Genomic DNA, 16,522 nt, shown 5'->3' on the forward strand with positions numbered 1-16,522 from the left:
GCGGCCGGGCGCTCAGCTGAGTGCTGTCACATGCCGGCGGCCGGGCGCTCAGCTGAGAGCTGTCACATGCCGGCGGCCGGGCGCTCAGCTGAACGTTCGGCCACCGAGAAACAAAATAAAGTTTCTGTGATTTAAAAAAAAAAAATGAGCATGCGCAGTGAAAAATAAAGGTTTCCGCTGCTCAAAAAAAGTTACATGCTGCGTTCCCTCCGCCCGACGCAGCGTCAAAATAACGACGCTGCGTCGTCCTGATGTTAGGATATAATCACATAGGAATACACAGTGACCGCAACATCTAGGAAATTGTATGTTCTCTAATTTTCATCTCCAGTGTATGGATCTGCAAAAAAAAAGTGTCCTATGCGGATCTTCTGTGTCGCATCCAATCCAATTCTTAACATAGCAATCTATATCTGTACATTTAATCCAAGGGTTCTCAGGTGAAAGCCAGTTACCACCTCCCGCAGCACTGCTGAGCCTGGGGTCTGACTGATGGGACCGCACTGCACTCTATGGGATGAGTGGGGTCCCTGTATGGCTGAGGCGGCCCTCCAGCCTGCTGCACCCCGTCCTGTCCTCACTGCTGAAATCCCAGTAGTGACGTCACTCCGGTCCCCCAAAATACAAGCCCCGAGTCTCGGACCATGTGACCCTTCTGTCATGTGATCTTCTGACGTCACGAGGTGATCGCCGAGCAGAACTGCTGGAGCTGCCAGCGATAGAACTGCCCGTAACCGGGTGGCGCCTGTCAGCTCTGCAGATCGGAGCGGCCGGGAGTCTCCGCAGCGCACGGCAAGGTGAGGAGGGAAGGAGGGTGAGCGGCTGTCCGGAGCCATGGGGAGCCGCACATCAGGGACCGTTATGTGCCCGCAGATCCGTGCAGACAGCCGCGGTCCCGGGGCTCCGCTCATCACTGGTGCAGCCCGGTATACAGGCATTGCTGCTCCGGATCACACTGAGCAGAGCGCACCCTGATCATATCGGGGTGCAGTGTCCTTGACATCGTGCGGGAGGAGCGGGGGCACTACAGGTCCCAGCAATGCTGCAGTTGGTGATGTGTATGTATGATGGGCTGTGTGTGCGATGGGGGTCTGTGTCTGGACCCCACTCATTATAGAGAAGGTCTCACCTAAGCATGTGTGCACAGAACCATGGTTACTGGAGGATAAAGTCACAGAGCCCGGGTCCCATCCAAGGTGATGATGACTGCCCGGAGCCCGGTGTACGGATGATACAGCCAAGTGATGATTGCACAGCATCTAGTCAAGTGTGATGATAATGATGAGCTTGATGATGAGAGCCCTGCCAGGATCATGATGACATGTGCCTAGAGCTTTGCCAGGATCATGATGACATGTGCCTAGAGCCCTGCCAGGATCATTATGACAGGTGCCTAGAGCCCTGCCAGGATCATTATGACAGGTGCCTAGAGCCCTGCCAGGATCATTATGACAGGTGCCTAGAGCCCTGCCAGGATCATTATGACAGGTGCCTAGAGCCCTGCCAGGATCATGATGACGGCTGCCTAGAGCCCTGCCAGGATCATGATGACGGGTGCCTAGAGCCCTGCCAGGATCATTATGACAGGTGCCTAGAGCCCTGCCAGGATCATTATGACAGGTGCCTAGAGCCCTGCCAGGATCATTATGACAGGTGCCTAGAGCCCTGCCAGGATCATTATGACAGGTGCCTAGAGCCCTGCCAGGATCATGATGACGGCTGCCTAGAGCCCTGCCAGGATCATGATGACGGGTGCCTAGAGCCCTACCAGGATCATGATGACGGGTGCCTAGAGCCCTGCCAGGATCATGATGACGGGTGCCTAGAGCCCTACCAGGATCATGATGACGGGTGCCTAGAGCCCTACCAGGATCATGATGACGGGTGCCTAGAGCCCTACCAGGATCATGATGACGGGTGCCTAGAGCCCTACCAGGATCATGATGACGGGTGCCTAGAGCCCTGCCAGGATCATGATGACGGGTGCCTAGAGCCCTGCCAGGATCATGATGACGGGTGCCTAGAGCCCTGCCAGGATCATGATGACGGGTGCCTAGAGCTTTGCCAGGATCATGATGACGGGTGTCTAGAGCCCTGCCAGGATCATGATGACGGGTGCCTAGAGCCCTGCCAGGATCATGATGACGGGTGCCTAGAGCCCTGCCAGGATCATGATGACGGGTGCCTAGAGCCCTGCCAGGATCATGATGACGGGTGCCTAGAGCCCTGCCAGGATCATGATGACGGGTGCCTAGAGCCCTGCCAGGATCATGATGACGGGTGCCTAGAGCCCTGCCAGGATCATGATGACGGGTGCCTAGAGCCCTGCCAGGATCATGATGACGGGTGCCTAGAGCCCTGCCAGGATCATGATGACGGGTGCCTAGAGCCCTGCCAGGATCATGATGACGGGTGCCTAGAGCCCTGCCAGGATCATGATGACGGGTGCCTAGAGCCCTGCCAGGATCATGATGACGGGTGCCTAGAGCCCTGCCAGGATCATGATGACGGGTGCCTAGAGCCCTGCCAGGATCATGATGACGGGTGCCTAGAGCCCTGCCAGGATCATGATGACGGGTGCCTAGAGCCCTGCCAGGATCATGATGACGGGTGCCTAGAGCCCTGCCAGGATCATGATGACGGGTGCCTAGAGCCCTGCCAGGATCATGATGACGGGTGCCTAGAGCCCTGCCAGGATCATGATGACGGGTGCCTAGAGCCCTGCCAGGATCATGATGACGGGTGCCTAGAGCCCTGCCAGGATCATGATGACGGGTGCCTAGAGCCCTGCCAGGATCATGATGACGGGTGCCTAGAGCCCTGCCAGGATCATGATGACGGCTGCCTAGAGCCCTGCCAGGATCATGATGACGGCTGCCTAGAGCCCTGCCAGGATCATGATGACGGCTGCCTAGAGCCCTGCCAGGATCATGATGACGGGTGCCTAGAGCCCTGCCAGGATCATGATGACGGGTGCCTAGAGCCCTGCCAGGATCATGATGACGGGTGCCTAGAGCCCTGCCAGGATGATGATGACGGGTGCCTAGAGCCCTGCCAGGATGATGATGACGGGTGCCTAGAGCCCTGCCAGGATCATAATGACGGGTGCCTAGAGCCCTGCCAGGATCATGATGACGGGTGCCTAGAGCCCTGCCAGGATGATGATGACGGGTGCCTAGAGCCCTGCCAGGATGATGATGACGGGTGCCTAGAGCCCTGCCAGGATGATGATGACGGGTGCCTAGAGCCCTGCCAGGATGATGATGACGGGTGCCTAGAGCCCTGCCAGGATGATGATGACGGGTGCCTAGAGCCCTGCCAGGATGATGATGACGGGTGCCTAGAGCCCTGCCAGGATGATGATGACGGGTGCCTAGAGCCCTGCCAGGATGATGATGACGGGTGCCTAGAGCCCTGCCAGGATCATGATGACGATGGGTGCCTACTGCCTAGAGCCCAGGCCAGCATGATGATGATGATGATGAGTGGCTAGAGCGGTGGTAGTGGTTGCTTAGAGGAATTCAGCACCATGATGCCTGCTATGTGGTAACCAGGAATCTAGATGATTACATGTGACTGCTGCCCCCTGTAATGGCCGGTATCTTGTGCACATGTGGTTCTCGATTAGGAATCGGAAACCTAGTGCCATGTTGTGTGTGTGTGTGTGTGTGTGTGTGTGTGTGTGTGGCCTGTAGAGCCTGGTTATTCTGGATGTTTTTTCGGTGGGTGCTGCATACTGTACACAGAATTTTTTTTTGCAACGCTTTGATGAGATTTGATAAAATCACAAACACATTTCGGCTACTGTGATACACTGACTCTCCACCTAGAATGCTAGATGTAAACAGTGTACGTATGGGAAATCGCCATGTATGCCGCTGCCAGGTACTGCAGCTCAGCCTCTAGTGAAAGGAATAGGAGGGGATCTGCAGTACCTGAGAACGGCCACTGTACGGTGTAAGGCGCTGCTCTGGCTCTGCACAATGTTTCCAGATGACTGATGGAAATTATCCAGGTTCGACCCCCCCCCCCCCCCCAACTGATCTCATATTCTATATATGGACCCCAATGCATGGGCCGGCCAGAACCTGATGCTCTCTTGGGCTTATATCATGTTGTTGAGTTCAGGTCTGGAGACCCCTTGTCGTGCATGATGCGCTGTACTCTGTCCATTTTACACTCTTTGGGACCTTTTGGATGCGTTGATGAAGTGAATTTCATTAGTTCCATCTTGAAGAGCCAGAAATCCATGGTCAGCTAGCCGAACTTGTCTGGTAATGGTTACTATAGCCATCTCTCAACTGTAGCCCTCTATTAGCTGACAGACGCTTGCGCAGTTGTGATCATTTGACACTGGCGCATGCACTTATCAAAGATACATGTGTGTCGCCCGGGGACCAGGGGTACTCCGATCCGGGCCACAGAGTCACTTCTGTGGGTATCACGGTAGCGTGACCCGGTCTGTGATCCCAGGCTCCACAGTAAAAGGGGATTTGATAATGGAGATTGTCTGTGACGCCACCCACGGTTGTGGTGATTGTGGACACCACCGCTGCTCTTTATGGGAATCCCAGGAGCGATGGTATGGAGCAGCTAGATGTTAGTCCTCCCCTCCGTGGGTAGGGGGGTTGGTTGTCCCGGGGCCCGGTGAGGAGGTGGGAGATGCAGGGCTTGGTGGGGTGCAGGGACGCGGGGGCAGCGCTGTGCCTTGCGGCACTGTGGTACTCACTCAGCCTGAGACGTTGACACAGTTTTACGGTAAACCACACGGCTGGAAAGACGGTTCCCACGGACGGCTGCACTTGCTCTCCCAGTAGGTAACGGTGATGTCCCTTTGACCTGCACCTAGTGTTTCTATGTTGGTAGCGATGGGTTCCCACCGGTAACCCGCTCCCCGGCTTAGATATGGGCCGGAGGAGCCCTGCTTTGCCCGCAGACGCTGGCCCCGAGGAACTGGTGCCCTGGCGGTGGCGGTGTTCCTCCTTAATGGTTGGACTTTTGCCTTCAGTCGGGACTTGGCTGTTGGGGGATCGACGTCCCCTTCACTGACGGATTCGGCAAATTATGGCGACTCCTAGCCTTGCCGGGGTCCGAGAGGCCCCTGCCCTGGTGCTGACTGTCCTTCGTATACTGCTCCAGACCGCCGGGCCACTACCCGTCCGCGGTCCTTCCAGCAACCTCCGAGCAGTCCCCCTCCAGACGATCACCGCTGTTGCTGACCTTGCTGACACTGTCCTGCACTTAGCCGGACCAACTTCAGGTCTTTCTACGCTCACTTTTACTCTTTTCTTCTTTGCTCCACTACTACTTCACTTTCACCTAGCTCCTCTACCACTTCCTTCTACTTCACTCCCCTAGCTTAACTGAACTCGTTCTTCCCGCCTCCAGAGCTGTGAACTCCTCGGTGGGCGGAGCCAACAGCCTGGCCCACCCCATGGTGTGAACATCAGCCCCTGGAGGAAGGCAACAAGGATTTTAGTAGCTTTGGTGTTCCTGACTGGGATGTAGGGTGTGGTGGTGTGATGACCTGTGACCCCCTGGCTTGCCCAGGGCGTCACACATGGACCCAGTCCACCAATGTAAGAGTCTTTTCTATTATTCCTATGTATTCCAATTTGTTGTAGTAATAGGTAAATCCTGAGCACCTGATTCACTGTTTTGGGACTAAGGGCTTGGATCTTGTGATTTATGTAGTAATTATGGGGGTTCCATATTATCTATGCTTGATGAAGACCTGTCAGGTCAAAACGTAGTTAATATGTAATGGGTGGAATAAACCCTGGCGTTTCTTATTTTGACCATGCCTTTGGACGTGGTCTTCTTTTCTCATGCTATGGATTGTACCACATTGGATTCCTTGGTGTTGACCACTTTGTCCTTCTGGTGGGGGAGTGCTGCTGGCTGCCGTGTGGGAAAGTCAAGTCTGTGAGTTATTTCCCAGTTGGTTGCCAGTAGTATCCACACTTCTTACGAATTCTCTAAAGGTGGTCTATATAGTACCAACCCTTCCGTTTACCCCAGGGATAGGGGATATGTGGTAGATCTGTAGGACTCCGAGCCCTGGGTGCTGTACACCGCTGTCTCTGGCCAGTCCCATAGAGGAGTAGAGCAGAGATTGCTTGTTCCCAGAATTGGGTGAGATCCAGCAGCCGGATAGGTGATATCTTTAAATCTTAAAAATAACTCTTTAAACCATTCTCTTTCCTGGGGCTGAAAAGTGACCATTCATTTCACATGTTTTGTCACCAACTTGGAGCCCTCTGTTTGCTTCCAGATGCCTCATTCTCTGAGGACACCGTTCCTCTGTCCAAGATGGCCACCATTTTGGCATCGGTAGTGCAATAATCTACCTAAAAAACCTCCCTTGCTATTCGGTGCCATGGAATAGGAATGTCAGGTGAGGTGATGTAGACTGGTTGCTGCACTTCGATGCCCTAAGGAATAGGGACTGATCTATCTGATCTGACCTACAAGGCGATGGTGTAGTTATTGCAGCCAGGGGCCTAATGTAACCCCCTAATCCGCAATCCAGAGTACTCCCTCGGCTATGTGCGCACTTACCGGATTTTGCCGCGGATTTTCCGCGGATTTGCTGCATGTTTCGCTGCAGAAAATGTTCATAACATCTCTGCAGTGAATCACCAGCAAATCCTATGGAGAAAAAAAATCCTGTGTGGACTGGGCGGAATTTGACAGCTGCATGTTTTGCTGTGGGAATCCCGCAGCAAAAACAAGTGCATGTCACTTCTTTTCCGCACATCGCTGCGGGATTTCACTCCATTGACTCCAATGTTAATCATGAAATCCCGCAGGGAATAACGCAGGCAGCAAATTCTGTGCGGTTCACTGCGTTTTCCTGCGTTATTCCCTGCAGTATTTCGCGGTTTACCTCCGGTAATGTGCATCGCTTGTCTGCGGTTTTGCAGGGAAGTGATGTCATTACAGGAAGAGGAAGCCGTGCAGAGAGTAAACAAACACACAGATCACAGACACACAGACACAGAACACACATCACAGACATAGAACACACATAGAAAGAAAACAAAGAACGTGGGCTCCGCTGCATATTTACCTTCCAGCCGAGGTAAGCACACAGCGGCGGCCCGGTATTCTCAGGCTGGGGAGGGAGAGGGGCAGGGATAATGTCCCCTGCCTCACTTCCCCTCCGGCAGCCGAGAATATCAGCCGCAGCTGCCCCGGCACTGTCGCATGCATTATGCGGCACTACCGGAGTGTCCTCGGCTCTTCTTGCCACCGTGTAGCAGTGGCAGCAAGGTAATACAAGGGGTTAATGGTGGTGGTGGATCACCGCCATTAACTCCAGGCTTGATCATGGCAGCGTCTATGTGACAGCTGACATGATCAACCCGTAAGTAAAGTGAAAAAAACACAGACACAGAAAAATCCTTTATTTTAAATAAAACAAACAAGCCTCGTTCACCATTTTATTAACCCCCCCAAACAAAGCTCCGGCGTAATCCACAGGTCCTGCGCTGCTTCCATCCAGCCGCGACTGTCACAGACACAACGCTGAATGAAAGCAGCAGACAGCAGAGGTAATTACCGGTCATTTCCCACGGCCGGTAATGTGAACTCACTGCCGACCGTGGGAAATGCAGCGATCTGTCATCTATCTATCTATCCCTCTGTGTCTGTCTATCTATCCCTCTATCTATTCTTCTATCTACTATCTCAGAATGAAATGACTTTTTTTTTCTTTTTTTTTTTTTCAATGTGCTTTATTGCATTGAATGCAATAAAGCACATCCCAACCCGCACGCGGCAATACCGCGAATAATACCGCGGTAAAACCGCAGCAAACCGCATGCGGTTTTCGGGTGCGGTTTCCCGCGTTTTTTTACCGCGGGTGCGGTAATCTTTGAGAGCATGCGGAATTTTCTCAAGGAAATTTCATTTCCCAGTGCGCACAAGGCCTTAGGTCTACCATATCTGCATTCCCACAAGAGGAGGACTAAAAAAAAATAAATTGTATACGAAAATCTAGAAAGTATCAAAACTAAAGGGAACCTTTCAGGACACATCGCTGTCCCCAAGGCTTCTGTAGCAGTATGCGTGCGGATCACTTTCTTCTGATAAGGTCTTTTATGTGTCTTGCGGACTATTAAATATCCACTTTTCTTTGCTGTGCATTGCTGTGTCAGCCAGGTACTGATCAGCAAAAGAGATAGAAAGGGCACCACCAAATGGGATCTCCAGGTATATAATAGTGAGCATACAAAGAAGAAAAAAGATATACCAGAAAAAAGGGATCACCAATACAATAATATATGTGAAAAACAAGATTTTATAATATTTCAAGGAAACACTGTGGACATATCACGGCTCCAGGGACAGGCAGGAGCACACAAACAAACAATTAAAAACATTTAAGGCTATGTGCGCACTAGAGCTTTTTACCCGCGGATTTACCCGCGGATTTGCCGCGGAAATTTCTTGAGAAATGTCTGCAATCTTTGTGCAGACATTTCCCAGCAAATTCTATGGAAAAAAAAAATAGCTGTGCGCACTGGTGCGGATTTTTCTCAAGAAATTTCCGCGAGAAGAATTTCTCGAGAAACTTTCTTGAGAAAATGAACATGTCCATTATTTCCGCAGGTACCCTGCGGATTTTGGCAGTACAGCCTGCAGAAATCCGCAGGGAACCACCCGCGGGAAAATCGCGGCTAATCCGCGGCAAATCCGCATGCGGATTTGTTGCGGATTTTTTCCGGAGGTCCGGAAATCTTTCACTCCCAGAAGTTTCTCGAGAAATTTTCTTGAGAAACTTCACATTTCTAGTGCGCACATGGCCTAAAAAGCCAGATGGCAAGGTTCCCCGACACGCCAGCCTCCAAAAATTATAAGAGATATTATAGGATACCCCTCACAGAATAATCAATCTCCACAAATGATGATGTGCAGGTAACAACGCTTCAGGGCAAGATGGTTTAAATATCAGTAAAAATACAAAAAAATGCTTCTTATATAGTAAGCAATATATCAACAGGTAAATAATATAATAGACCCAATTAAACCTACTAGCTACACCCAGTAGAATATCACACAAGTTTTGCTGAAACCACAGATATTGAAAAAGGGTTAACTAGTGAAACCCATAAAGCATGAGGCACAATGTCTGCTCTAAAAGTGCTGGTGATAAATTGTTTGGTTGCCAAAATGTAGCTGGTATGCCCAGGATATAAATCTAGAGGAGAGGACAGAAACGGTATACTGGGCACGCTATGATGTAATGGCAGACCTAGGTCACAGACCCCTGATAGTAGATGAGCGGTTACCTAAAATGCATAACCCAGGGACACACGCCGTCTACCTCCTCCTTTGTACCTACCCTCCTCTCTCTCCCTGGTATTGCTGCAGGTCTGTCAGGTATAAGTATGGTCCTGTTATTTATCTGGATGATCGTCCACGCTACCCATACACCTGACTCAGACTCTGCACCGATATGAATTCTGTTATGCGTTTTAGGTAACCGCTCATCTACTATCAGGGGTCTGTGACCTAGGTCTGCCATTACATCATAGCGTGCCCAGTATACCGTTTCTGTCCTCTCCTCTAGATTTATATCTTGGGCATACCAGCTACATTTTGGCAACCAAACAATTTATCACCAGCACTTTTAGAGCAGACATTGTGCCTCATGCTTTATGGGTTTCACTAGTTAACCCTTTTTCAATATCTGTGGTTTCAGCAAAACGTGTGAGATATTCTACTGGGTGTAGCTAGTAGGTTTCATTGGGTCTATTATATTATTTACCTGTTGATATATTGCTTACTATATAAGAAGAATTTTTTTGTTTTTTTGTATTTTTACTGATATTTAAACCATCTTGCCCTGAAGCGTTGTTACCTGCACATCATCATTTGTGGAGATTGATTGTTCTGTGAGGGGTACCCTATAATATCTCTATAATTTTTGGAGGCTGGCGTGTCGGGGAACCTTGCCATCTGGCTTTTTAAATGTTTTTAATTGTTTGTTTGTGTGCTCCTGCCTCTCCCTGGAGCTGTGATATGTCCACAGTGTTTCCTTGAAATATTATAAAATCTTGTTTTTCACATATATTATTGTATTGGTGATCCCTTTTTTCTGGTATATCTTTTTTCTTCTTTGTAAGCCAGGTCCTGATCCACGCACCCCACATCACTGAGTAGTAGAGGACGGCTGGGATAGGCGATGTCATAGATGGTTGCTATGTTTCAAGCACCATCAGACTTGCAGTACCCATCAAATGTTTGGACAGAGCTGTTGTTTCTTTCTTGTTTTTATTGCAATATGCACAAAGTGGATTCAGACTGAAGGCAGAGAAACCACAAAGTGACACATACGGAAACACAAAGTGAAGAAACACGTGTGAAACTAAGCACAATGGCTGTTACAGCTTCATCAAGTAGTAGAAATCTTCCAATAAACAGTAATGCCTTGTCAGGAGTTATTTGTGGAAAGTGTGACCATCAGGTGTGTTTTGCAGAGTCACTGTTGGTCACAGTTCCTTACAGTGCTGAGACTTAAGGCCGCTTTACACGCTACGACATCACTCAAGCGATCTTATTGGGGTCACGGAATTGGTGACGCACATCCGGCCGCGTTAGCGATGTCGTTGCGTGTGACACCTATGAGCGATTTTGAATAATCGCAAAAATGTTCAAAATCTCTAATCTGTGACATGCCCCCCTATTCCCAATTATCGTTGCTGCTGCGTGTACGATGTAGTTCATCGTTCCTGCGGCAGCACACATTGCTATGTGTGACACCGCAGGAACCTCACCTTACCTGCGGCCGCCGGCAATGAGGAAAGAAGAAGGTGGTCGGGATGTTATGTCCCGCTCCTCTCCGCCCCTCCGCTTCTATTGGGTGCCCGCTTAGTGACGTCGCTGTGACACCGAACGAACCGCCCCCTTAGAAAGAAGGCAGTTCGCCGGTCACAGCGACGTCGCTAAGTAGGTAAGTAGTGTGACGGGTCTGAGCGATGTTGTGCGCCACGGGCAAAGATTTGCCCGTGTCGCACAACCGATGGAGGCAGGTACACACGCTAGCGATATCGGTAACAATATTGCAGCGTGTAAAGCGGCCTTTATTCCACCACTATTCTAAATCAGAATATAGTGAGAACCACTCAACTGAGTAATGGACAACCACATTCCAGCATTACTTAAAGGCATGAAGGCCAGGCAGTCTGGAAAATTGCTAGAACTTTGAAGGTATCTTCAAGTGCATGAAAGCCATCAATCACTATGTTTACATTGGTTCTAAGGACCACTCTAGGAAAGGAAAACCAAGAATCAGCTTTGTTGTAGAAGATAAGGTCATAGTTACAAGCTTCAGAAAATGCAGATTAACAGCTCCTCATGTACCAGACTTAATACATGATGCACAGACAAGTAGCAGACACATCTTGTCATCAGTTGTCCAGAGTAGACTGTAAAAAATTTACTTCTCGCAAGGAATCCACTACTTGGGACCACAAAGAGGAGGATACTTCTTTGGACCAAGTACTCTGACTTTAGATTAACAAAACTCTAGACTGGTCAATTGGGTCAAAATTTAATATTTTTGGATCAATCAATCTCATTTGTGTTACCACAGGACAATGGCCCCAAATACCTCCAGATTATGTAAGGGCTATGTGACCCAGATAAAGAGGGTGGCAGTTTTGTGACAGATGACATGATCTACAGCAGACCTGGGCAAGGGGCGGCCCGCGGGCCACATCTGGCCCGCCTACTCTCTGTGACCGGCCCGCCTGGCTCAGGGCGTCCTTGCTGGCCGGTCACTGATGAGGGCAATCTGACCTGTTGTCCGGAGCTCCAGGCTCCGGGAGGCGTGTAGTCAGATTGCCCTCATCAGTGCCCGGGCAAATGCCGGGGCCCTTGAGAGCCGGGGGGGCCCACTCGGCCTCGTCAGTTCTGGTGCCCCTTGGCCAGGGCCCACTCGCCTTAGTTCTGCTGTCCCCGGGCCGAGTTCCGGGGACCGCAGTCCTCGGCAGGAATCTGCGGCGCCGTCCCTTTAAGGAGCAAAGACTTCCTGGTTGAACTTCATCTGTGGGCGGAGCTACCGGCCGGCGTCCTGCTCATCCCACAGATGAGAGTTGCAGTGCCATCCAGCGACCCCCAGCACAGTGCTTCTTTCCGGCTCTGTGTGGGCCCCCTCTCCACCGTGACCTGAGCGGTATGTGCCCTCCCCACCCCCCGATTTATGGGCCCTGGTGAGCTGTATGGGCTCTTCTCCCCCCCTAGGTGTATTCCCTGCAAACCCCCCAACCCCCCCCCACCTCCCCGGTGCCGTATGTGCTGGGCCCCAGAGCCGCGTGTGTGTCTGTCTGTATGTATATATGTAGCAGAGCTATGTGTGTCTGTATGTAGCAGTGCTATGTGTGTATGTAGCAGTGCTATGTGTGTATGTATGTAGCAGAGCTATGTATGTAGCAGAGCTATGTGTGTATGTATGTAGCAGAGCTATGTGTGTATGTATGTAGCAGAGCTATGTATGTAGCAGAGCTATGTGTATGTATGTAGCAGAGCTGTGTGTATGTATGTAGCAGAGCTATGTATGTATGTAGCAGAGCTATGTGTGTATGTATGTAGCAGAGCTATGTATGTAGCAGAGCTATGTGTGTATGTATGTAGCAGAGCTATGTGTGTATGTATGTAGCAGAGCTATGTATGCATGTATGTAGCAGAGCTATGTATGCATGTATGTAGCAGAGCTATGTATGCATGTATGTAGCAGAGCTATGTGTGTATGTATGTAGCAGAGCTATGTGTGTATGTATGTAGCAGAGCTATGTGTGTATGTATGTAGCAGAGCTATGTATGCATGTATGTAGCAGAGCTATGTGTGTATGTCTGTAGCAGAGCTATGTGTGTATGTATGTAGCAGAGCTATGTATGTATGTAGCAGAGCTATGTATGTATGTAGCAGAGCTATGTATGTAGCAGAGCTATGTGTGTATGTATGTAGCAGAGCTATGTGTGTATGTATGTAGCAGAGCTATGTATGCATGTATGTAGCAGAGCTATGTGTGTATGTCTGTAGCAGAGCTATGTGTGTATGTATGTAGCAGAGCTATGTATGTATGTAGCAGAGCTATGTATGTATGTAGCAGAGCTATGTGTGTATGTAGCAGAGCTATGTGTCTGTATGTATATATGTAGCAGAGCTATGTGTGTATGTATGTAGCAGAGCTATGTATGTATGTAGCAGAGCTATGTGTGTCTGTAGCAGAGCTATGTGTGTCTGTAGCAGAGCTATGTGTGTCTGTAGCAGAGCTATGTGTGTCTGTATGTATGCAGCAGAGCTATGTGTGTGTAGCAGAGCTGTGTGTGTCTGTATGTATGCAGCAGAGCTATGTGTGTGTAGCAGAGCTATGTGTGTCTGTATGTATGCAGCAGAGCTGTGTGTCTGTAGGCATGTATAATGTGTATCTAGGTATGTCAGTGTATATGGCTGTATAGATGTGTCCGTTTTTTTTTTATGTATTTTTGGGAGTTTGTTTTTAAATATGTATGTGTGTCTGCGTGTTGATGGGGCCCACTGGGACTCTTCCGCCCGGGGCCCACAAAAACCTGGAGCCGGCCCTGACCCTCATCACACGCTGCGTGTCGGGCAGGAAACAGAGGACAGATCCTGAAGCTCGGCACAGTGTAGGCAGCGGAACGCAGGAATCTCTCCTCTGTTCCTTGCCCGACACTTTTCTCTGTGACACACGCGCGCCCTGATATCGTCAGTACGGCGCGCGTGTGTCATTTGAAAAGTTCCTGCCCGGCAGGAGAAGCTGCAGAGGCGGGGGCCGTATGGAGAGAGGCAGCGGCGGGGGCTCCTAGGAATACAGCGTCGGCACAGCCTGGCCATGTGAAGGAGAAGCAGCTCAGCGGGGGGCTCGTACGGAGGTGTCTGAGGACGGGAACGATAAGAAGAGAGGTGAGTGGTTACTAGTAACCTGCGGGGACAATGGGGGCGGGCAGGCGGGGGGCTGGGGGAGAGGGGTAACTTTTGACAAATATTTGGGGTGTAGTGGTTTAGTATATGGGAATGTAGTTTTACAGGTGTGGTATATGGGGGGGGTGTAGTGGTGTTGTTTTATAGGTGTGTAGTGGTGTAGTATAATACAGGTGTATATAGGAGTGTAGTATAATACTACACCCCTATATACACCTGTATTATACTACACCACTACACCCCTATATACACCTGTATTATACTACACCCCTATATACACCTGCATTATACTACACCACTACACCCCTATATACACCTGTATTATACTACACCACTACACCCCTATATACACCTGTAATATACTACACCCCTATATACACCTGTAATATACTACACCCCTATATACACCTGTATTATACTACACCCCTATATACACCTGTATTATACTACACCACTACACCCCTATATACACCTGTATTATACTACACCCCTATATACACCTGTATTATACTACACCCCTATATACACCTGTATTATACTACACCACTACACCCCTATATACACCTGTATTATACTACACCCCTATATACACCTGTATTATACTACACCCCTATATACACCTGTATTATACTACACCACTACACCCCTATATACACCTGTATTATACTACACCCCCTATATACACCTGTATTATACTACACCCCTATATACACCTGTATTATACTACACCCCTATATACACCTGTATTATACTACACCACTATATACACCTGTATTATACAGGTGTATATAGGGGTGTAGTATAATACAGGTGTATATAGGGGTGTAGTATATTACAAGTGTATATAAGGGTGTAGTGGTGTAGTATATTACAGGTGTATATGGGGTGTAGTGGTGTAGTATATTACAGTTGTAGTGGTGTAGTATAATACAGGTATTTATAGGGGTGTAGTGGTGTAGTATAATACAGGTGTAGTATATAGGAGTGTAGTATAATACAAGTGTAGTATATAGGGGTGTAGTGATGTAGTATAATACAAGTGTAGTATATAGGGGTGTAGTGATGTAGTATAATACAAGTGTAGTATATAGGGGTGTAGTGATGTAAGTTATCACAGGTGTAGTATATAGTGATGTGCTGCAGTTTATTACAGGTGTAGTATATAGTGATGTAGCATATTACAGTTGTATATAGGGGTGTAGTGATGTAATATATAGTGGTATAGTATATAGAGGTGTAGTTTATTACAGGTGGGATGTACACTGATGTATATTACAGGTGTAATATGTGGCGGGTGTAGTGATGTAGTATATGGGGATTGTGTGTGTGTATGTATACATTGTGTGTATGTGTATATATATTATACACGCACAGTATATATGCGTGTATGTGTATATATATATATATATATATATATATATATATATATAACCGAGTTAATTATATTAGTCCGGCCCTCTAAAACCATCCCAATTTCTCATGCGGCCCCATGGGAAAATTAATTGCCCACCCCTGATCTACAGAATCGCCTAAGCACAATCCATATCAGATGGTTTGGGATAAGTTGGAAGGCAAAGCAGCCAAGAAGTGCTCATCATCCCTGGGAACTTCAAGACTGTTGGGAAACCATTTCAGGTGTCAACCTGATGAAGCTGCTAGAGACAACACCAAGGGGTGTGAAGGTGTCATCAGTGTAAAAGGGGGGTAGTCTGTGGAATCTAAGGTTAAACAAACCACAATATGTGTTACATGTTTATATAATCCATACGGGTTTTTTCTGGTTTTGCTGCCTCCAGTCTGAATCTACAATTGCACATTCCAATAAGAACAAAGTAAACCGTTGCATGAATGGGTGTCACCAAACATGAAAACCTATTGCGGAAAAGCTAAAGTTTTGACAACAAAAGATATTTGTTGGAAAATGTTTATTATTTTGTATTTATTTCAAGGCTTAAATGTTTTTAAGCCTTTTTTTTTTTTTTTTTTTTTTTTTTATTCTTGATTTTTCCTTCTTAGTCCCACCTAGCGGACTTGAGCCTGCGGTCGTGTGATTGCTTCTCAGTGCAAAAGTGTTGCAGTATTATGTATAGATATTGGTTTTCTAAGATGCCAGCCACCAGCTGCATTTCACAGGAGCGCCAAGATGGAGATCACCCAAGAGAGCATGTATTTCACGTGAGCTAAGTGTGAGGTCCGCTGGGAAAGACTTCTGTAGAGCAGTCATTTTCCTTGTATGCTGTGCTATAGTAAATTATACTGGTTTATGGCTATGAGCGTCTTTTAGATACATAGGTTTGTATTTGCTTTTCTCGGTCAAGAACAGAACAACCCTCCGGGCTACAGAAGTGGATCACGTAGATAATGGAGTCGCTCATCTGTACAAGTGCTCCTTTTAGACATTAATCCTTAGACACTCTAAGGGCTTTTTAATGAAATGACAAGAAAATGTGCATCAAGAGAATTTCTGTTCCTTACCCCTGACCTGACTGACGTCGTTATACTAGATCCACAATGTATGCAATGTTACAATTGGTGTATAATGCTTCTGAGTAGGAGCTTTGTATACCG

General features: G+C 48.5%; 1 protein-coding gene across 1 annotated transcript in view; it reads left to right on the top strand.

The window, feature by feature from the left end:
* Positions 1–646: 646 nt before the first annotated feature.
* The window catches only part of LOC142245289 (4-aminobutyrate aminotransferase, mitochondrial-like), a 192,724-nt gene continuing 176,848 nt past the window's right edge, over positions 647–16,522 (top strand). The window contains exon 1 of the mRNA XM_075317899.1: positions 647–797. The gene's annotated coding sequence lies outside the window, so the exon portion shown is untranslated. The remainder of the gene's footprint in view (positions 798–16,522) is intronic.

Source organism: Anomaloglossus baeobatrachus, chromosome 7 (assembly GCF_048569485.1).
Source record: "Anomaloglossus baeobatrachus isolate aAnoBae1 chromosome 7, aAnoBae1.hap1, whole genome shotgun sequence".
Classification (NCBI taxonomy): domain Eukaryota; kingdom Metazoa; phylum Chordata; class Amphibia; order Anura; family Aromobatidae; genus Anomaloglossus; species Anomaloglossus baeobatrachus.